We start from the raw sequence: 6953 nt of genomic DNA on the forward strand, positions 1-6953 counted from the left end.
AAAATTTAAAATACTAATACTCAGCAATAAACTGTAACAATTACTCAGAAAAAAAGGCTTTCCCCAAAACATTTTACATTTATAGTTTCTTCCTTTTCTTAGTTTTTTTTTCATTATTTTTAAAGAGGTTCTTGTTGAAGTTCCAGGTTGGTCTTGAACTTGTGATCCTCCTGGAATACTAGAACTGCAGGCGTACACTAACACACTCAGTTTTTTCTTCAGATATGTACTAATCACTAATCATTTGTGGTTGCAGCAAACCAACTCTTAACACATCTGTGCATGTATTTTATTGCTGAGATACAGGATAGAAAAAGGTTTTCAAGCATCAGAATAGCACCCCGTGGGAGAAATGAACTGTAAATATAATTTCAAAGAGCAAAAAGAATGATGTAAAATTTCTGACTGTCAAAGAGCTTGTCACATACTTTAAAAATGGATGACGCTGACTGTCATAATGATAGTTCGATTCCAGGAAGTACAATATAAGCATTTTCTTTTTGAGTGTCAATATTTATGCTATCCTGACTATCACATCCTTTGGAACTACAGTCTTTAAATGTATGAAGAAGTGCAGCTACCAGCTGTGTAAATGGGAATGCGGGTGGATGGAGTTTTGCAAAATTCTTTCAGGGTTGAAAAGCTGACAGATGCAGTAAAGCAAGACGGGAGCTGAATAAGATCCTCTCGATGCCATCCTCCTGTAGACACACCAAATTGAAAAGCTGCTCACAGAATAACTACCTTTACACAAAATAAGGAAATCAGATGATGATGACGGGCTCTGCTATGGTGCCTGTCTTTAGTATAACAAAGCCAGAGGACAAACTGAAGACAGGAAGAGAACAGTAATCTCTTCCTGCAAGCAGGCCAGGGCAAAGAGAGGCCTTCTGCTTAGAAAAGGGAGAGGAAATTAACTCAAGGCATCAGACTTGAAACTCATTGCCAGACCAGCCACAGTGAAACTCAACACTAGACAAGGGTCCTAGAACTCTAGGTGGGGGGTTCTATATATGCAGAGACTATCCTTCTGGGACTACTTTAGGAATAGCAAACTACTGCCTCCAGAACCATACGCCAACCTTGGCAAGCAGAGTGCTTTGTCTTGCACCCCAAGCTAGGCCCACTGCACTGCAGACAAGCATGAGTAGAAATGAAAACTCCAGGATGCAGTCCAGGGCACCAAGAGCTTTAGACCATCTGAACGTTAGGCAGGCAGAGACCTATGTAGTGTAGAGTGGACTCAGGTTTCACTCTTCATCATAAGCACCCTTGGAGTGAGCCTGGAGAACTCCTACTTCTCCTGAGATAGAGGGCAGACCCTTGCAACTGTGACTGAGATGCAACCCAGATGAGTGTCAACTCTAGTGACTAAGGAGCTGTCTCTGCCGTGTGTCCACCAACCGAGCCCAGCTGGCTCCTATGCCAGGTACTCCCTGCACTGTAGTAGAACAGACTCATATTTCAGCTGCTTCACTGACAACTCTGCCACGGGCCTGCTTGTCCCCTGAAGCTGTGAAGGTCATGTGATTCAGACACCACATCAGCCTAGGTGGTCATGGTCTGTCTTTACCAACACTATCATATCCCCAACCGCAGATAATATAGCATGGCATATGTTCCCACCGAATGAGAGTAAGCATAGGATTTTAGAATTTAGTGTTAGGCTAGTGAAACTTAACACTGTGCAGATATGGCCTCTATGCCCAGGGCTGCCTGCACATGGGGTCTCTGCAACAAACCTGGGACTAGATTGAAAGAAACATGACTCCAGTCGATCAGACTTCTATTCCTATTAACTTCTCCTTGGCTGGTTGAAATGATCATGGGCCATGCGTGACTCTTCCTCAGCACTAATTAATCCCTAGCAGTGTGGGCCCTAGCCCTGTGACAATGCCATGTTAGCTTTAGAAGGAGTGGGCTCATAGTTTTAGGACAATTGGGAAGTACTACCATCTGTCGGTAGGTATTGCATAGGAGCCTAGAGTTGCTCCATTCATTGTGATTTGACTAAGAGCTAAGAAAAAACTCCTACAGTGCCTGACCATAGGCCAGTAGTGAGTGTATATCTGGGCTCTGGAAGAGGTCTATGCGAATGCACTTCTTTGGAGGTATCCCCAGGTTCATTCTGAACCACACAAACTGGGGCTTTTGGAACAAGCTTGATCTTGGATTTCCCTCTAGTGCCTAAAAGGTTATCACACACTAACAACAGACTCCTGGCAACTGTGGACCTGGGAACCATCCAGTGCTGAGATCATGGAATGAACCATAAACTCAGAGTCAATAAACAGCTCATTTGGTATTTCTGCAACAATAGGAACAAGTCCAGGGATCTCAAGACACCAACTTCATCTAATAGTCAAAAGAAGGTGCCAGAAACTGACCAATCAGTAGCGGAGAAGACACAATGTTCTAGTCTCACTCTATTGCTGTGATAAACTGTTCTGACCAAAAGCAACATAGAAGAAAGGGTTTATTTGGCTTACACTTTCAGGTCCCAGTCCTTCATTCAGGAAGTCAGGGCATACCTGCTAGTGATTCCACACAGCCTTCCCTCCTATCAAGAAACTTTCACAGCCAAAGAAGTAGAGCAGAGACCATGGATGACATCACCTGTTAGCCGACTTATGCAAACAGGGTCATGTGTCACTAGCTTTCTTATCCAAGTCAGGGCCATTCATCCAGGGAATTAGTGTCTCCTTCAATGAGGCAGGCCATCCTACATCCACTAAGAATAAAGACAATCCCCCACAGACACGCCCACAGGTCAGTGTGATGGAGAGCATTCATCAGCTGAGGTTTTCCTCTCAGGTGCTATCCAAGCTATGTCAAGTTGACAGTTGAAGGGGGCTAAGATACATAAAACAGCCAATTGAAGGATATTTGAGGAACTTCAAGAAAATAGTGAAAGAATTTAATACTCTAACCGAGAAACTCAAAGATAGAGAAGAAAATGGTTTACAAAAATCCCTAAGAAATTCAGTGTTAGGTTTCAACAGCCCAGCGCCAAATTCCAAAGCAAAGTCCCATAAGTCCTACCCTAGAGCTGAAAACTGTTCTCAGCAAAAATAAAAGTAAAATAAAAGCATGAATGTCGGAATAGAATAATTGGAAAGAAGAGATGACAAGCACTAAGATAGGCTTAAAATAGGAGAGAAAAAGAATGAAATGAAGACAACAAGGAGAAATTAGCTACAGCATTAAAAGAGTGACCCTTTGAGTTCTGGGTTTCCAGAAGAACTAAGACCGCCCAAGAAGGTCTGAGGGTGGGGTTCACTTGGTGATAGTGCTTGTCTAACATGAGGCCCCAGGTTCCGTTCTCTAGCCCAGCACAGATCAGCTATCATGGCATATCTTGTAATCCCAGCACTTGGAAGGTGAAGGCAGAGACATCAGAAGACCAAGGTCATCCTCCCTGTGACAATATAGTGAGGCCAGCCTTGACCATGTGCGATCTTATCTCAAAAAAAGGCCAAAGGATTATAAGCTTATTCAAGGAGATAACAGAAAACTTCCCAACCTTAGAGATAGATATAAATGTCTAGGCACAAAAAGGTCAGCAGTCAGACATCCCCCAACCACATCAACCCTAAGACACTAGTAATCGGGTTTCCAAAGACAGAGGAGACTGCAAGAGGAAGGAAACAAGGCAGAAGTGTGCTGCAGCTTGTCTGGGCTGCAGATTCTCAACAAAAGCCTCTCAGGCAGCACTGTTCTAAATTTCTACTTTAGATAAATTGCTATTGCCATACAGCATGGTTACTGATTTTTCTGTGCTGATTTTGTATCTTGCAGCTTTGCTGAATTTGTCTGGTTCTAATTAATTGGTTTGTTTTATTGATTTTATTGAGCTCTACATTTTTCTACCCTCCCCTCCCATCCTCCCCTTTCCCTTTTACCCTCTCCCATGGTCCCCGTGCTTCCAACTTACTCAGGACGTCTTGTCATTTTTCTATTTCCCATGTTGAATAGATCTATGTATGTCTCTCTTAGTGTCCTCATTGTTGTCTAAGTTCTCTGGGATTGTGATTTGTAGGCTTTTTTCTGTTTTCTGTTTTAAAAAACCACTTATGAGTGAGTACATGTGATATTTGTCTTTCTGGGTCTGGGTTCCCTGTTTCAATGTGAGGTTTTCTAGCTCCATCCATTTGCCTGAAATTTTCAAGATGTTATTTTTTTCTGCTGTGTAGTACTCCATCGTGTAAATGTACCACATTTTCCTTATCTATTCTTCGGTTGAGGAAAAACATGGAATGCTTCACAAATTTACGTGTCATCCCTGTGCAGGGGCCATGCTAATCTTCTCTGCATCGTTCCAATTTTAGTATATGTTGCTGCCGAAGCGAGCACTCTAATCAAGTGTTTGGTGAAGATTTTAGTCTCCTTGGTTTCACATTATGCACAGGGACAGTTTGGCTTCTTTTATTTCTTCAATTTGGATATCCCTTAATTTTCCCAATTGTCCAGGCTAGGGCTTCTAGAAGTTGAGTAAGAGTGGGGGAAGTGAGTTACTACTTGCTCCTATTTAACTTTAACTAGCTATCCATTAGATGTCTTGTTGCAAATCTTAGAAAGGTAAACTGATGGAATGATGGCTACCACATCACAGCTGAATAAGAACGAATAGTTCTAGACTTCCTTGCTTAGCTTGGTAACTACACATAACAATAATATAGACTTTGAAATGTAGAGAAGCATCTCCAAATTTTACCAGGAAGAAGTGATGAGCATTTGATTAAATAATACCATGCATACAGACATAAAATCATTGCAGGTCCTCATGAATATAGGAATGATAAGCTATTCCAGTACTTAGGAGGCTGAGGGAAGAGGATCACAAGGTCAAGGTCAAGGCCAGATAAATAGCAGAAAGACCCTATCTCAAAATTTTTATGTATAAATGTATGTTTTACATGTTGAATTTTAGTGGATTATAGTTTTTACTTAGGTTTTGAGACAAGATCTGGTTCTGTAGCCCATGTTAGTCTGGAAATCACTATATAGTCCAGGCTAGCCTCAAACTCATATCAATCTCCCTGTCTCAGACATCAATTTCAATATTAAATTTAAGATTTCATAATTCTTTTTTTAAAGTAATTTTATTAAATTATAAAAGTTTCCATTTCCGCCCCTCTTCCCAACACCCTCCCACTCCCCCCACTCCTCTCCTCCTCCCTCTTCATCCCTTAGGGCAGTCAGGGTTTCCTGCCCTGTGGGAAGTTCAAGTTCCTCCCCCCTCCCTCCAGGTCCAGGAAGGTGAGTATCCAAACAGACTGGATCCCCAAAATCCATAATTCTTTTAGGATATTTGAAACAAAGGAGACTTGGAAAGTCACTAGTGTTGATCAGAATTTCCTGTAGTTCAGTGCATGGCCAAGTCTTCACTGCCCTGACATTTGTCCCTATCTCCAGCTCCTCCATCTGCTCTTTGTACTGTCCCAACCTCCACCTTGCACCTCTCCCCATGACCTCCCATCCTCTACCAATGGTCTTTCCTGGTCTCTGACACTATTCTCAGTGTGTTTTCTTCTCAGTACCCTTCTTTAACGACCACTGCAGTTCCAGAACTGCCCTCTGCTGTCTCCAACCTCTCTTCCTCAGCGTCTTGTAAGAGTAACCTCAGTAGTCCACTGTCCTTTGTGGGACACAGTTCCCACCTTCCTGCAATCCTTCACCTCTAAACTTAATTGTCTACTACTTATGGAAATAAACAAATGTTATAAAGATAGTCCAGAAGTAACCATCAAGACATTTGCAAATCACAACATGTGGCTAGTCAACAAAATGCTCACTGAATCCTTCATTATATACACCTGGACAAACCATATGTAAGTGTTGGCATAGTGGTAGGGATCCATTTATTTAGTGACCGCTACGAACTAGTTCTGTATGGAGTGAGTGAGTGAAGTCCTGAGTGACTGTGTATTGTTGACATGGGTGTGACTGTGCCAAGGATTTCAAAGCCTCAGATACGTGGGAAATTGACAGAACAACTCCTTATATGAGTCTCCATAGGGGTGACAAAGCATTCCTAGAGGGCCTCTTGGGATGGAGTTAATAAGCAGTAACTGCCCATTAAACAACTTACATGCTTGTGATTTGTTGGCATATGGCATCCTTTCTCATCTCCTTCATGTTTTACAGTACTAAAAATTCAAGAAAGTTAAATATATTTGTGTCTCAGTATCTACAGAGGAATTGTCCAGGATAACCCTCTAGAAGCCAAAAATCTTAAGATCCAGGACAGCCTTCTAGATGCCAAAATCCTAAAATGATCAATACAATAGTATTTGCATATAAACTATGCACACCCTCCCATATACTTTAAATCATCTCCAGATAGTTTTAAATGCATAATACAATGCAATGCTATATAAATAGTTACATTTTGCCTAGCAAGATGGCACAGCAGGTAAAGGTGCTTGCTGCCAACCCTGATGATCTAAGCCCAATTTCTGTGATCCATATCGTTGAAAAAGAGAAATGACTTTGGCAAAATGTCCTCTCTGACTTCCACACGTGTATTATGACATACATGTGTGCACATGCATATATAGCATAATAAATAAATACAGCTAAATAAATACATACATAGATAAGTGTAATTTTTAAAAATGGCAAAGGGGAGCAGTAAGATGGCCCAGCAGGTAAAGATGCTTGTGATGAAGGCTGATAACCTGAGTTTTATCCCTGGAGCCCACATGGAGGAAAGAGAGAATTGACAGAATTGACTCCCACAATTTTTTCTGACTTCCATGTGTACAACATGGCATTTTCATGCCCCCATATGTATGTGTGTGTATGTGTTCATGTTCATATATAATTTATGCACACACAAAATAAATGTAATCAAAAGTTTTTAAATAGTTATACTATATTGTCTAAGGAATGAAAACGTTAGGAATAAAACTGTCTATAAACGTTCAGTATAGATGCCTTTTTCTAAACAA

At 41.3% G+C, this 6953-nt stretch overlaps 1 non-coding gene across 1 annotated transcript; it reads right to left on the reverse strand.

The window, feature by feature from the left end:
* Positions 1 to 4245: 4245 nt before the first annotated feature.
* LOC125404676 (U6 spliceosomal RNA) lies at positions 4246 to 4353 on the reverse strand. The gene has a single exon (XR_007233337.1). It is a non-coding gene; the product is annotated as a U6 spliceosomal RNA (small nuclear RNA).
* Between the last annotated feature and the right edge of the window lie 2600 nt (positions 4354 to 6953).

Source organism: Myodes glareolus, chromosome X (assembly GCF_982192425.1).
Source record: "Myodes glareolus chromosome X, mMyoGla1.1, whole genome shotgun sequence".
In the NCBI taxonomy this organism is placed as follows: domain Eukaryota; kingdom Metazoa; phylum Chordata; class Mammalia; order Rodentia; family Cricetidae; genus Myodes; species Myodes glareolus.